Source organism: Anomaloglossus baeobatrachus, chromosome 1, assembly GCF_048569485.1.
Source record: "Anomaloglossus baeobatrachus isolate aAnoBae1 chromosome 1, aAnoBae1.hap1, whole genome shotgun sequence".
Classification (NCBI taxonomy): Eukaryota; Metazoa; Chordata; class Amphibia; order Anura; family Aromobatidae; genus Anomaloglossus; species Anomaloglossus baeobatrachus.
Window position 1 is genome coordinate 535641914 of NC_134353.1, and position 16216 is coordinate 535658129.

General features: G+C 42.1%; 1 protein-coding gene across 4 annotated transcripts in view; it reads left to right on the top strand.

Moving 5' to 3' along the window:
• The window catches only part of BNC2 (basonuclin zinc finger protein 2), a 952623-nt gene that overhangs the window by 833085 nt on the left and 103322 nt on the right, over positions 1–16216 (top strand). The window lies entirely within an intron of this gene.

Consider the following 16216-nt stretch of genomic DNA (forward strand, 5'->3'; position numbering starts at 1 on the left):
GATTAGCTTCTTCTAAACCATATCACCAGCTTTATGTTTTCAGCTGCTGCTCCTCTATGGAATACCCCCGCAGGTGAAAGAGCTATGTAAATATCTGTGTCTTGCTAAAATGACTGAAGTGACTTGATTGAATTACATGGATGTTTTGCAACATTGCACAGGGTTCTGATTTATTTGTCCAATTGACTGGAAAGAGAATTCTCTTTTGACTGTGAAATGTGGAGGCTTGCTAATTACAGTGCTGGTCATCCATCTTTTACCCTGTCCCTTCCTGTTATTAGTCATAAACAGGGGTGTCACTTCTCATCAATTCGGTGACATCCCTTTCAGGAGCTCCATTCTGAGAGGTCAGTTTTCCAATTTCTGTCCAACAGTTAACTATAAACATTGACCTCTGACTTCCCAATAAATAGGTGCCATGAAATGTTCGAGAAGCTCTGTAATTTGTAATGGCTAATGCTGCTCAGTCACACTGGAGAGGTGGATACCTCTGGCATTGATTTACAGCTCTATCAGGTACTTAGACAATGCAAGGATAAGATTGTCACATCTAGCCATAATACTGGAGGGGGGACTTCGATAGGTGAATTATGCTTTTAAATATTATCAAAATTCACAGTCCCAAATCTCACAACAATTAAATAGTGTTATTGCTTACGATAACCAATCCAATATTACTTGGCAAACCAAGAAATGCTATAAAGGTATGTGCCCACGATCAGTGTTTGCAGCATTTTGGACGCAGCATGCTTCAGCTGCGTCCAAAACACAGCGTTGTACAGTACAAGCACAGTGGATGGGATTTCTAGAAATCCCGTGCCCACTGTGCTTATTTCTGCAGCAAACACTGACCTGCAGTGCATCTTTCCAGACCGCAGCATGTCAATTGTTTGCTGCAGTCACATGCGTCCTCCGTAGGGAGAACACAAGCGAGAGACCACAGCACACTGAACCCTGATTGTGGGCACAGGCAGCTGCGGTCTCCTGCATTCCCCTGCAGAGGAGACTCGTGGACCCGCAGGTCAGGACGCAGTGAGTCCTGATCATGGACACGTACCCTAACACTTAAAATAAATAATATTTATTCTAATAATATTTATTCTAATTGTTATATTATTTCTTGGTTTTCCAAGTAATATTGGATTGATAATCAATATTCAGCAGTATATTTTATTTATTAACAGATTTGATGTCTCTTTCCATAATTATCTTAGGGAACTGCCCAGCTAGTAATATCTTTTTATATCACAATTGCTCTTTCCCAGCTTAGGAATGTGTGCTGTAGTGAATTTAGTAATATCTCTACGAAGTGGAGATAGCACTCAAGTCAATCGAGTTCAACCTGCAGAATAACCTAATGTGATCCCAAAAACCCATGGGGCAGATACCAATTGGCCTATATTAGGGGATAAATTCCACATACGACAATCAGACTGGTCAACGCCCAATCACAAAATCTAGTTTCCATAACCTGTAATATTTTATTTATCAAGAAAGGCTTCCAGGCTTTCCTTAAACTTTTGTAGTAAATCAACCATTACAACATTATGTGGCAATCAGTTCAATAGTCTCACTGCTCTTGCAGTAAAAAATCACAGTCTGTGATTGTGTTTGAACTTTCTTTCCTCTAGAATTAGAGGATGCCCCCCTTGTCTCCATCACAGTCCTAGGTGTAAAAAGATCATTAGAGAGATTTCTGTACTGTCTCCTCATATATTTGTACATTGTAATGAGGTCATCCCTAAAGGTCCAGTCACACTAAACAACTTACCAGCGATCCCAACAATGATAGGGATCGCTGGTAAGTTGCTAGGAGGTTGCTGGTGAGATGTCACACAGCGACGCTCCAGCGATCCCACCAGCAACCTGACCTGGCAGGGATTGCTGGAGCGTCGCTACACGAGTTGCTGGTGAGCTCACCAGCAACCAGTGACCAGCCCCCAGCGCCACGTGGAAGATGCTGCGCTTGGTAACTAAGGTAAATATCGGGTAACCAATCCGATATTTACCTTGGTTACCAGCGCACGCAGCTACACGTGCAGAGAGCAGGGAGCAGCGCACACTGAGCGCTGGCTCCCTGCTCTCCTAGTTACAGCACACATCGGGTTAATTACCCGATGTGTGCTGCAGCTAAATGTGCACAGAGCAGGGAGCAGCGCGCACCGGGTGCAGCTGCACAGGGTATGTCGCGGGCGGGGAGGAGGGTGTCAGCACACCGCGCTCACCCCTTCTGCTCGGGTCCGGCAGCTGCTCCTGGTGGCTCGAGCTGTGGGCTGGATCCCGGGGTTTCTCGAGCGACACTCCTCGCCCGTGAGTGAAAGGGGGGTTTGTTGGGTGTGGGGATTGTTATAGTTCGTGACGCCACCCACGGTTGTGGTGATTGCACCACCGCTGCTCAGTGTGGGGGTCCCGGGGATGGTCATGCGGAGCAGCCAGGTGTTGTGTTGCCCCTCCGTGGGTAGGGGTTGGTGATCCCGGGGCCCGGTGATGAGATGTAAAGTGTAGGGCCTGGAGGGCGCAGGGACGCGGGGGCAGCGCTGTGCCTTGCGGCACTGTGGTACTCACTCAGCCTGACACACGGACACAGTTTGTACGGTAAACCAACGGCTGGTAGGACGGTCCCACAGACGGCTGCACCTGCACTCCCGGTAGGTGACGGTGATGTCTCTCTTCCTTGCACCTGTGTTGACTGATGGTAGCGGTGGATTCCCTCCGGTTACCCGTTCCCCGACTGCAATCTGGGCCGGAGGAGCTCTACACTTTGCCCGCAGGCGCTGGCCCTGAGAAACTGGTGCCGTGGCGGTGGCGGTGTCTCTCCAATACGGGTTGGGCTGTTGCCTTCAATCGGGACTTGGTTGTTGGGGGATCTGCGTCCCCGTCACTGACGGATTTGGCAAATCTGGCGACTCCTAGCCTTGCCGGGGTCCGAGAGGCCCCTGCCCTGGTGCTGACTGTCCTTCGGAACACTGCTCCAGACCACCGGGCACACAGCCAACGGGGTCCTTCCAGGAACTTCCAAACGGTCCCCCTCCAGACAGTCACCGCCGTTGCTGACCTTGCTGTTCTGGCCCTCACAAAGCTGGACCCTTCAGGCTTCTTTCTCCTCTGTCACTTCATTTGCTTTTCCTCCTTTTCCACTTTCCTACTTTCACTTTCACTTTCTCAACTCATACACTGAACTCTCCTCTTTACTCTTGCCCTGCCTGGGCTAATCTGTCTGGTTACTTCCTGCCTCCAGAGCTGTGAGCTCCTTGGTGGGCGGAGCCAACCGCCTGGCCCACCCCCTGGTGTGCATCATCAGACTCCTGGAGGAAGGCAACAAGGATTTGTGGTTAGCTGTGATGTGCCTACCTGGAGTGTGGGGTGTGGTGGTGTTTGACCTGTGTCCCCTGGCTTGCCCAGGGCGACACAGGTACATATATAGGGTTTAGAGTACAGGGTGCAGCTGCACAAAGCTGGGAGCAGAGCACAATGCTTAGCGCTGGCTCCCTGCTCTCCTAGCTACAGCACACATCGGGTTAATTAACCCGATGTGTCCTGCAGCTACGTGTGCACAGAGCAGGAGCCGGCACTGACAGTGAGAGCGGCGGAGGCTGGTAACAAAGGTAAATATCGGGTAACCAAGGACAGTGCTTCTTGGTTACCCGATGTTTACCGTGGTTACCAGTGTCCGCAGAAGCCGGCTCCTGCTGCCTGCACATTTAGTTGTTGCTGTCTCGCTGTCACACACAGCGATGTGCGCTTCACAGCGGGACAGCAACAACTAAAAAATGGCCCAGGACATTCAGCAACAACCAACGACCTCACAGCAGGGGCCAGGTTGTTGCTGGATGTCACACACAGCGACATCACTAGCAACATCGCTGCTACGTCACAAAAGTTGTTCGTTAGCAGCGATGTTGCTAGCGATGTTGCTTAGTGTGACGGGGCCTTAAGCCTTTGCTTTTGCAAACAGAATACCCCTGTCTTGGTATTGCCATCCACCCATTCCCTTAACCTCATTTGCTCTTCTCTATACCCACTCTAGTTCCTCTATGTCCTTCTTATACACTGGAGACCAAAATTTGACATAGTATACTAAGTGTGGCCACACTAGTGACTTGTGTAGTGGTAAAACTATGTTCTCGTCATGGGCATCTATGCCTAGTTATTGCATCCTATTATTTTATTTGCCTTAGTATCTGCTGTCTGACATTGGTCAGTAAAGTTGAGTTTGCCATCCACCCATACATACAGGTATTTTTCAGTAACCGTTTTGAAATCAAGTAACCTTAAAGGGGTTGTTCACTTGAAGAAAAGTTGATACCAAACACTTTTATATCAATAACATAACATCCATGGAAGGTATTTACCCTCCCCCGGTTCAGTGCTCTGTCGCTGTTCAAAGGTCAGTTTTTTTGACTGCAGTAGTGACATAATGTCAATAGTGTAGATCACCACTGCAGCCAATCATTGAGCTTGGTTTTTCGTGTCATCTCCATTAAGCTCAGTGATTGGCTGCAGTGGTGAATGTGATTTGTCGATGTGACGTCATAATTGCAGCCTTATATATGGCTGGTATATAGACATCTTAGAGGGGTCCAACTACTCAGAATTACCCTCTATCGGCCATCATGGAGAGTTAAACTGTATTTGTTTCGTCTTGTCTTGAGCCACCCTTGAATTTCAACCATCAGAATGGACACCATATAGTACTATCTGGCTTGCCATGGTCTACTGTCTTCCAGAAGTGCTAGAAACGTTACCCAATTTTGTTAGATATTGACTCTGATAAGTCAATCTGTTAAATAGGGTTCTCCACTTTTTTTCCCATAAAAAAGCAATTTTATATTCCTGAATAACCCCTTTAAGAACTTTAGTCTGCCAACGTAGAAAAGAGTTACTTTTGCAGAAAGCAAGATTCATTGTAATTCCTATTGTTATTGATTAGTTTCTTATATAATTTAGGAGACAGATTATAGTATAAAAGAAAAACTGTATACTTAATAAAGGTACAGATCCATGCGGCTATACACAAGAATAGAAAGTCTGAGTAATGCACAAAGTCTTGAGCGAAAGTTGTTTAAGGTAAGAGCTGAAATGTATGAAGTATCTGTTAAATATAGTCTTGTAAAGCTGTAGAGGTCACTTTCTATCCAAAGACTAGGACAAGTACAATAAATCCTAAGTATTCTTAAAACCACACATTGGTACGAGTGGATTTGCAGTAAAAAAGGGGTTACAGCTTTCAGTCATTTGCACAAAAGTGAGAGCAACCCTGGTTCTGCGTGATGTGTTTCTCCTTGATAGGCTGCCAGCTCTACTGCTGGTACAAGGCTCTCACTCATAGCATAGCCATCAGCGCTGCTTATTGGAACACGCTGTGTTTGGATAATTTACTTTCGCAATAAACAAAAGATTAGAGGGAAAATTTCAACAACGTGGTCCATGTGGCACTGAGATAAGTAGGGAAACATGTTGAATTTAGACATGGTGCTTTGCAAAGGAGGTTGCTGGCCCGGTGTGGTAGGAAAGAGGCATTAAGATCAGGTTCCTGTAAAAATGCTTATTCTTTTCAGTAAGTTACAATTGCATAAACAGCATTGTGCTAATTTGTGCTGTCGGCATATTTACTCAACATTTCGGATTTGTAGATTTTCTTTTTATTTCCACTTGCTGGGCACTTTTTCAGCATGTTGCTAACTATTAGTTCCTTAATATAATGTCACTAGGGGTATGTAACGAAGTAGAAAAAAAATGCAGTAGATCTAGGGAAGGAACTTCCTCGTAGTTCACTCCATAATCAGACTAGGGATTGCAGTGTCTGTAATATGTTTATACAATTCATATAAGCTGATAGATAGCAGTGGTAGCTCTGGTACGTTTCTCAATCACTCACTGAACTATTCAAAGTAAAACTGCTTAGTAACTATTTACTGTTAAAGTACTATATAAGCTACTTTAAACATTGAAAAGTCCATACATATTAATCAAAACAAATACATTTCAAATATTTCTGACGTAGAGCGACTCTGCATTTCACAATACAAACTGAATGCAATATTAGATAGATCTCTTAGATCTGGTGAAGCTGATGTACTCACTCTATAACTCCGTGTCAGAATGGCAGTATATGGTTTTTTGAAAGTGCAAACTCAACTTTTGCTCTTTTAGGCTTATTGCCAGCTCCTCCATGTCCTTCCTCCTACTGCTGCTGTGTAGTGATGAGCGGGCCGAGTTTGGCTGGACTTTAAAAAAAAAAAAGTTTGATTTGGGACCCAAACTTGACCCCGGACACCAAACCCCATATAAGTCAATGAAGATCCGAACTTCTGTGCTGCAAAAATGGTCACAGTAAGTGCTAGGGGGCTTCAAAAGGAAGCAAATAGTGTCAATTGCCCTGCAAACAAATGTGGATAGTGAATAAATTAATAAAAAGATGTCGTGGCCTCCCGCCTATTTTTGATAACCAGCGCAGTTAAAGCAGCAGCTGCGGGCTGTAACCCTCAGCTGTCAGCTTTACCTAGGCTGTTTATACAAAATAGAGGAGGCTCTTCATATTTTTGATAACCAGCCAAAGTTAAGCTGAAATCTGAGGGCTGGTAATATCAGGCTGGGAGGGTCCATATTTAGTTGGCCCCTCCCAGCCTAAAAATAGCAGCCCACAGCCACCCCAGAAGAGATGCTTCAATTAGATACACCAATTATGGCACTTTGTATGGTTCTTTCCAATTGCGCTAGTGTAGGAGCAATTAGGGTAATACTTTTGGGGTTGATGTCAGTTGTTACTGACAGCTGGCATCAAGGGGTTAGTACTGGAGAGGCATCCATCAGACACCCCCATTACTAACCTGTCAAGCATAGAGTTAAAAAACACAGCAAAAAAATATTTGAATAAACACTCTCTTATACGCTCTCGTTCACCAATTTATTGAATAAAAAGAAATCCTTGAAGTGCCAACGTAATCCAATGGAGTAATGTCCCACGATGCCCATCAATTCCTATGGAGTTGCCTTTTGAGAACGCTCTCAAAATGAGGCTACATAGCTCACTTCCGGTCAGTGGCAGCCCTGAATTTCTCATGAGTGGTGACATCACTGAGTTACTGACGTCACGTCTCCTGTGTTATGCAGAGCAAAGACTGATTCAGTATTTCTGACTGCCTCTACTCTACTGCCTCTACTGCCTCTACTCTACTATATCTAACCGTCACACTGAGATATAGCAGAGCTGAGATGGTCACGGAGAGGAGATGAAAGTGAGAGGAACGGGAGAGGAGAGGGAGAGGAAAGCGGAGATGGGCAGGGAGAAGCGAAGGAGAATAAGAGGAGAGGGGAGCTGAGATGCTCAGGGAGAGGAGAGCTTAGTGAGAGGAGATTGAGAGGAGAGCTGAGACAGTCAGGGAAAGGAGAGGAGAGGAAGAGGAGAGTACACAAAACATTGTTGGTTATAAATGACTTAGTGACCAAATGTAGAACTGGTGGAGGAAGGTTGAACTAGATGGACCTAGGTCTTTTTTCAACCTAAGTAACTATGTAACTATGTAACTATGTAAGAGCTGAGACGGTCAGGAAGAGAAGGGGTGTGAGAAGAGAGGAGAGGGAGAGGAGAACTGAGATAGTCAGGGAGAGGGAAAGGAAAGGGAAAGGAAAGCTGAAACGGTCAAGGAGAAGAGAGAGAGGAGAGCTGAGATGGTCACAGAGATGAAAGGATTGGAGAGGGAGAGGAGAGGGAAAAGTCTTTTCTGAATTCTGGATGGAATATAGTGAAGTGAGTCACTAGAGTTTGGGATCATCCTGATCGGCTTCACCTTGTCACAGTGGGATGGCTTTGACGTTTTTATGATAAAAATAAATGTCCCTATGTTATTACATGTGTTACTTATTATATACTTACTGCTGCTTTTTTACACATTGTTGTTATCCTAAGTTATATCTCTCAATCTAGAGCTGGACTCATAAAATGCTTAGTATAGTATCTAGAGCCTCATTAGCTCTAATAGATCTATCTTGGCATTCTATGAAATTGGTCTTTGTGTGCTTGTTTCGAAGTTTATATTCACATGTTGTGATCTTATCTTTTTTTTTCATGAAATTTGTAAAATCACGGGTAAATTGCATACATTTTCTAACATTTACTGCAATGCAATGCAGTAGGATAGATTAATTAAGGACAACAGTGTTACATTCTGTGCACAGTGCTGCAGGATATATACTGTACTGTATCTATTATACTCGTATAATAACACAAATTAGGAATGTTCACATTGAGCATTTTTGCAGCAGTTTTGCAGCCTTTTTTAGATACAGATTTGTCTTTTTTTTATGCAAATCCATGTTAATTAAACGCTCCTTTTTACAGTCCCAGCAATTTCTGAAATCTCATGCACACACACACAAACACGTCAGGATTTTTTCCTGACGGTTTTGGGAAATACTTCTAGTTTTACTGCGTTATGAAAGGAATGAACATGTCAATTCTTTTCAGCGCTTTTGCCACAGTTTTTCAGCCTAGTGAAAGATGGACTCGCAGATCAGATGGATCGGGGGGGTCTAACCAGGTTAATAAAAAACCCGGTTAGGCCCGGAATTGATCTATGGTATCCAGCCGGCACTTAAAAATGGTGGTGGGGATATGGGGATTGGAGCAGGAGCGCTATGTTTACCAAATCACCGATGCGGCTGTTTGCTCCCGCTGCTTCTCCACTTCCCCGCTAATTACATATTCACTACATTCATCTGTGATTGGTTGCAGTCAGACGCACCCCCAGCATCTGACTGCAGCCAGTCACAGACCTGGTCTGTGGGTCTAGTGTAGAGAGAATGAATGAGCCCCGCATTCAGTGGTGACCTCATTCAGGCTATTTACGGTCACAAGTATCGCCAACTGTGACCGGAAATCACCTGAGTGAAGTGATCGATGATCACGTGGCTCATTCATTCTCTGGAGCTCACAGCGGGTAGTCCTGTTCTATGGCGTTCGCTGTGATCTTCAGATGTAGCAGAGCTGAATCGCCGTGGGATCTCGTGTGGATTACATTGGACCTGCAGGGGTGATTATGTGGTTAATAAAGTGGTGAAAGAGGGGGCTTTTTGTATTTTATTTCAAATACAGGATTTTTTCAGTGTTTGTGTTTATTTCTTTTCACTTATTACAGATTGGTGATGGGGGTGTCTCATAGACGTCTTCCATCACCAATCTAGGGCTTAGTCGCAGCTATGAGCTGTGATTAACTCCTGATATTACCCCGATTGCCACCATACCAGGGCAATTCGGGAAGAGCCAGGCAAAGTGCTTGGATTGTCGTATCTAATGAATGTGACAATCCTGTGCGGCTGGAGGCTGATATTTTTAGGCTGGGTCTCTCCAGCCTGAGAATACCAGCCCAAAGCTGTGTGCTTATCTTGGCTGGGTATCAAAATTGGAAGGGACCGCACGCTGTTTTTTTAAATTATTTATTTAAATAATTAATAAACAGCATGAGGTCCCTCTTATTTTGATACACAGCTAAGATAAGCACACAGCTGGGGGCTGCAGTCTATAGCCCTAGGCTTTATCTGTGCTGGCTATCGTAATATGGGGGGACCCTATGTCATCTCTTTAATTTATTCATTTTTTACTGTATGCTAGACCCACAGACTCCAGTGGGGGGGAAGCAGTGAATATGCATGAGGCTAATGAGCGGCACCGGAAGTAGGAGGGGCCCGGGAGCAGGTACAGTTGAGACTACAATGTATGGGCTCCTTCCAGGTTAATGAGCGTGACTAGCTGGGTTAGTGGGCGTGAACTGCTTGGTTAGTGAGCTTGGCGATATTTTCTCCCTTCCACTCTTCCACTACAACCATGCTTCGCCCCCCTGCCCCATGTGATAGGGGCCTGTTTAATGATGTCATACCTGGATGGAGCCCATACACTCTAGCATCTACTGGAGACTGATAAGTATAGCGCGCTTGCTTTACTTTATTTTTTCTTTCTACTTTTTTTAATTTTCAACCCGAGTGCCAGATCCAGGTCAATCCCAGCCCCGCCCAGCACTTGGATACTTTTGAACCCCTGCTGGTCTTGACATCACAGAAAAAAACGCCACAAAAAACGCCACAAAAACCGCACCAAAACTGCAGATGACTTCCAGGAGACATCTTATCACAAGATCAGGTTTTGGTCAGGAACAAAAACGCTGCAAAAACGTCATGTTTGAACATATCTTTACAAGGAAGGTAAAATATCTATTCTTTGGCAATAATAGTAGGAAACATGCTATAAAATATAAAATTAGATTTTTAATGGTAATATTTTAAAACATAAGTGACATCTACCAGTTATTGATAAGGTCCCAGAATACAGAATGAAGTGATCATTACCTTGATGGGAGGCTGGTCTGTGCTTAGCGATTCCTCATAAATACCATAATCCAGAAGTTCGGCTAATATATAGATTAGTCACACTCTGTTTAGCATTTCTAAAGAGGAGCTATCATTTCTGCACAGTACTTCATGGGTTTTTCCTCTGTTCTGATACATATACTATACTTGGGTGAGATTTAGTGCTTATTTAAAATGCTATTTTTTATCAGTCACACACAATAATATTAAGCTATTAATACCATTCCGCTTAAGCGGATTACAATAAAGATTTAATGTCCCACTTTCAGCTTAGAGAATGATGCTCGCAGTGAATTGCTCATAAAGTGATACCCAATGAGCCAGCCCTGAGTTACTACTCTCTCTGGCTTTTAAGTCCCTCATACATTTTTATCAAAACGTATGCTGGAATTTGTGACTTGATAAGAAAAGGTTAGTCTTCATGAAGTTCTGCTTAAACATACCAGTTAAATCCCTGGCAGAGATCCGTTCTGTGATACACCTGCTTCCATGTACTTCAATAAACAAATATCATATTGATTTCGGTACAGTGAGCGCTAGCCGGCCAGTTATTTGCATGCATGCTGATTGCAGCTCTGGGGGATTCAGCTCATAAAAGGGGGAGAAGCAACTGGGAATAAAGCCTTGTCAGGCTTTCTTCTAAGTGTGGAGCTGCCGAAAAATGAATTTTCACACTATTGGAATTACACTATATGGGCATATGGCGATACAATGAGGGGTCTTCTAATTAGGATACACGTTTTTAACCAGAGAAGAGCCTAAAATACAGATATGGCTACGTTCACACTGTCGTATTTTCAGTCCTAAGTAAACTGTGGAAAAAACTGTCCTCACACAGACAGTGTTATTCATCTTTCAAAAGGAGCAAATGTCTGTGTGGAAGAAATGACACCAAGCACTGCTGTCTTCAGATGAGACTCATCTATTCCAGTCTAATATCAGATTTACCAATTTTCAGATTTATATTTAGAAAGTAATTAGAACACCATGGATCATTTCCTTTTACACAACACAAATACTTGCTACTTTGTGTTGGTATATCACATAAAATTCCAATAAAATAAATTTACGTTTGTGGGTGTAATGTGAAAAAATGTGGAAAAGTTCAGGGGGTATGAATACTTTTTCAAGGGACATATAATTATTATATCCAGGTTATAAATGCTTAGGTACAGATGTGAAGGTTATTCCGTGTTTATGTTATGTTCCTTATAATATAAATGTATCTTCTAATTCTTCACTTACTATATCTGTTAGTCCCTTAACTGAAGTTGCGTCTTAGCCAATCTATGGCTAATCATTTCTTCTGTGTCTTTTATACTAACTGAGATCAAGGGAGACACTTGACTGCTCATTACAGCTGCATGGGGAAAGTTTTGTCTATCATCAGAAGCTATAATATTGGCTTGATCGACACCTGCATGGTGCTGCATGCTTATCCTATAGCAGCCTCTATTGATCTCAGCCCAGACTGCAGTCATTTATATAGAGCCGCTGTACATCTTTATTGTAGTGAGAGGATAATCCTCTACTTCATCAAACTGCTGTATACACGACATACTATGCATACTATACATACTATGATTGATTCAGTACATTGGCTTTCAGATACCAAACATACTAGAAGGATTTGGCCAAAGAATATTGCTCTGTTTAAGATTTTCTTCCCCTTATGTCTAAGACATTATCACAGGTGTAATCCAATCGCAGTAGGGTTAATTTATTAGAATAATTTTAACCAGAATTGTGCAGACATTCATTATATTCATGCTATGGTTGACTTTTATATGTTAATACCTTTTCTCTTTGTGTCTACAGTATTTTAGTGCCACCTCAAAGGCCAATTATAAAATGTTACAGAAGATTTCCTGCAAAAATAGCTTATAATAGTAAATCAGTTGAAAGGGTCTTAGAGACTGGCATCATCTGTCATTCATTATAGCTGCATTTCCAGTTTGGGGTTTTGATTCTGCTCAGCCTTTAGACCTGTGTTCATCCAGAAAAAGGTAAAAAAAAAACATTATGAGGCAAACAACAAATCTCCTGATAAACATAACAGAAAAATGACTAGATTTGAGCAATAAAATAAAATTATTAAAGGGGTTGTCCACTACTGTACATTCTCTTAATAATAGACACATGGAGCTGCATAAAACCAAAAAGCGATACCTCTCCGACCCCTAACGCTCCTTTTTTCTCATCTCTGTCTGCCATGCTGCTCTTCTAACATACACTGATGAACAAAAGGTTAACAATTAGCGATGGGCGGACCTGGACTGTAAAAGTCCGGATTTGCGCAATTTCAAATGTACCCCAGTGCCAGGCCCAGATTAGGAATTCTCAGGGAAATAAAAAAAATAAAGGAAAAATAAAAAAATAAGAATGAAGTAAGCGCTTCATACTTACCGATTGTCTGGTGCGGCTGTAACTTCTCCCGCGGCCTCTCATTATTCTTCTGGGGATGCTCAGTATTGCTCATCCATATGCACTGCTTTTCTCACCCACCGGCCATCCTGGTGTCTGTGATTGGTTGCAGTCAGATGCGCCACCTAGCCTGTGTTACAGCGTCTGACTGCAAACAATCACTGACGCTGTCTGTGAGTCAGTATTGTGCTGTAAAAATAAACACTTGGTGTAGGGTTTCCTATAATATGATACCCACCCAGCACAGATAAAGCATATGGCTAGAGGCTGCGGCCCCAGCTGTGCGTTTATCTTGTCTGTGTATCAAAATAAGAGGAACTGCATGCGGCTTTTTATTTAATTATTTAAATAAATAATTTATAAAAATAGTGTGTGGTCCCCCCATTTTTGATAAAGCCCGACAGCTGGTGGCTGGTATTCTTAGGCTGGAGAGACCCATGCTTTTTGGACCTCCTATCCTAAAAATAGCAGCCTGCTATCTTAATGTGTAAATACAATGCAATGATAATATTCAGTATTACTGTAACACCTTTGAGAGTTGATCCATCCAGACAACCAACCTAGACTCAGATTGTGTGTTTCCTGCTGATGTAACTACCCCACTTCAGATACATGAAATAAGCAGTGGATGTCACTCTGCCGGACATCATAGGTCCATTTATTACATCAGGAACCACTCCTTTAAATGGCTGCCATGTAATTCAACCTTTACCCCATAGTCAGCTAACAGCCAGCTGAAAATTCAACTATTTGTCAAAAGGTTTTGGAGCCTGGACAGGGAAAGACAAAAGAGGGCAAGAACAGTTTGTGGGCCCTTTACAGTGCAATAGTTCTTCATAATGTATTCCTTTGTGGGCTGCTTTGGAGGTGGGGGTGGCTCTGTCACACTTGGACCCCGGTGTAGCTACAGGGGTTACGCTCATGGTTTGAGCACCATATTTTAGTTGTTTACAAACAGACAAACCTTTTCATTTAATTCTACGCTTTGCCACTTGTTAGTTACAGTTTGATCTGTTTTAAATTCTTAGTATTTTAAATTAAAAAAAATAGGTTTTTTAAATGTTTAAAAATATTTTTCAATATTTTACCATTTTAACCATGAAAAAGTTATGCTGATTTGTCCCATTCCAGCTTCACCCAACCTCAGAAGATCTTGCCGGAAAATAATAGCTGAAAGTCTGATATGACATTGGTAACGCTATCTACCGCTAAATAGTACAAACCGAGCAGCAGTTAATGTAGCTTCTCATTTGCATCAGGAAATATAATAAGCGCCCCTAAAGCGTGTTAGCTTTTACAGTAAGAGAGTGAAAATGCGCTGAGAAGGAAGCTTGTCAAAGTCTGTGGGGAAATGCTGAGTGCTTGTGGGAATGATTTATTTGTAGCTGGATTAGCTTCAGGAAAGATTCAATTATTCCTGGAGACAGTAGAGAAGTATGACTGCAATAGGAGAATCTTGATTTACATCTACACTATCTGTGCTAGTTTCATAAGTCAGCTAATGGGTTAATGAGGCAAGGAAACATATAGGTGAATTAAGGATACCTGTACATTTTCTTAGGGTCTACAAAGTTTTTGAATTATTTTTTTTTATGTATTTAGAGTATTTTAAATATTTTATTTAAAAAAGTTAAATTCTAATCCCATTTTCAGTATACTGCACAGTTGGTGTCTTTCTATATGTTAAAACAAATAGAATAAAATTATAAATACTGTATATGAAGCTTTCGGGCTGCGATGAGGCGTAAAGAAGGTAGTTTCAGCTCAGCTTGACCCATTCTTTCCAAATTATGGAACTTTCTCAGGATTCCCTTTTAGGCCCTGTGCCCACAGGAGAAAATACCTGCGGATTTTGCTGCGGGAAAACCTGTGGATTTTCTAGATTTTCCAGATAAATCCGCAGGTTTGCGCAAGTACAGACACTCCCAATGTTATCCTATGTGATTTGGGGACTGCTGTTTCAATGCTACGGATTTTGCACCTGTGAAAAATGCTGCGGATTTCTCGCAACCGCAAAGAACTGCGTGTCAATTATTCCTGCGACTTGTCCTGAGTATTTCCTGCCTTTCTACTATGGAGCTACGGGGGGGGAATCCACATTAATAACGCTCGAATTCAGCATGTTTTCCACAGGTTTTCTGCAACAATTCCGCATGAAATCCGCAGCAGTGGATAGCTGCGAATTCCGGGGAACTGTTGCGTGAACCTGCAGAAATACCTGCAAAAAATTCCGCAGGTATGAACTCCTGTAGGCACATGGCCTTAAGGTATAAAAGCAACTGGATGATAACATGATGTACTTTGGAGCAAAAAATAGATGGCACTTAAGAGTCCATAAATTCATATGATTAAAATTTTAGGTAGTAAATCCAAAAACCTATATAGCTTTGTGAGGGCAAATTAAGAAACTCACTTGGTCTTCTTCATATGTCAAATATAAAAGTTATTGTAGCAGACCTGGATATCTTAACAAACTGACATCCATATACTAATTGCACATCTGTCAATAAGGGAACGAATATAACATAGGCCATAGGAAAATTAATATAGCAAGTCCATGCACCACAGCGCTATATTATATTGCACTTATGATCAGTTTATAGAGATATATTGTACTGCACATTTGGCCAACTGAATCTCCTCTAGACTCTCCCAAATGACATAGTCCAGAGGTACAGTGGTGTGCCTGGTCTTATGTGTATTATACCTGTTGTAGTCGTTGTGCTTAAACCGCTGCAGTAAATCCACACACAATCGTTCACGTACAGGATCTACATGTCAAGTTCCCCATTATTTCTTCATATGGTGAAATCTGACATCAGTCTTTTCGTAATTCATGGACTTTTCACGTACAGAGCCATCATGGTAGATACCAAGTTGGATTGATGTCACAAATCCAACACATCCAAAGCTATGTATCAGGGTGCATGCCCCCTTTCTCAGGCTATGGCAGAATATGGTGAAAATATTTAGTGAAAAATAGAGAATTTAAGCCTAGATATTTGAAGAAGATGTACTTTGGACATTGTGGGTGAGGTAACCATGAAGAGTCAGCCTCCTATCTCAGAGCGGATGGCTTGTTGGAGTCTATAAACATTATGATGAAAAGCTCCATCAGTTTTCTTCTTCCAAAGCAAATCTACTGCCTTTTTTGGGCATAGATTACGTTGACAAGATATATATATATATATATATATATATATATATATATATACACACACACATATATACTGTATATATATATATATATATATATATATATATATAATTTATTTTTTTTTGTTTTGTTTTTGTTTTTTTTTACCAATAAATATCCTTTATATAAATGCATTCTGCAAGCTCATCATAGTTAAAACTTAGAGCCAGATTAGTCATTTTCATTTTTTTTAAGCCACATCTTTTGTCCTGTGGTGTTGACATACTTGCACCA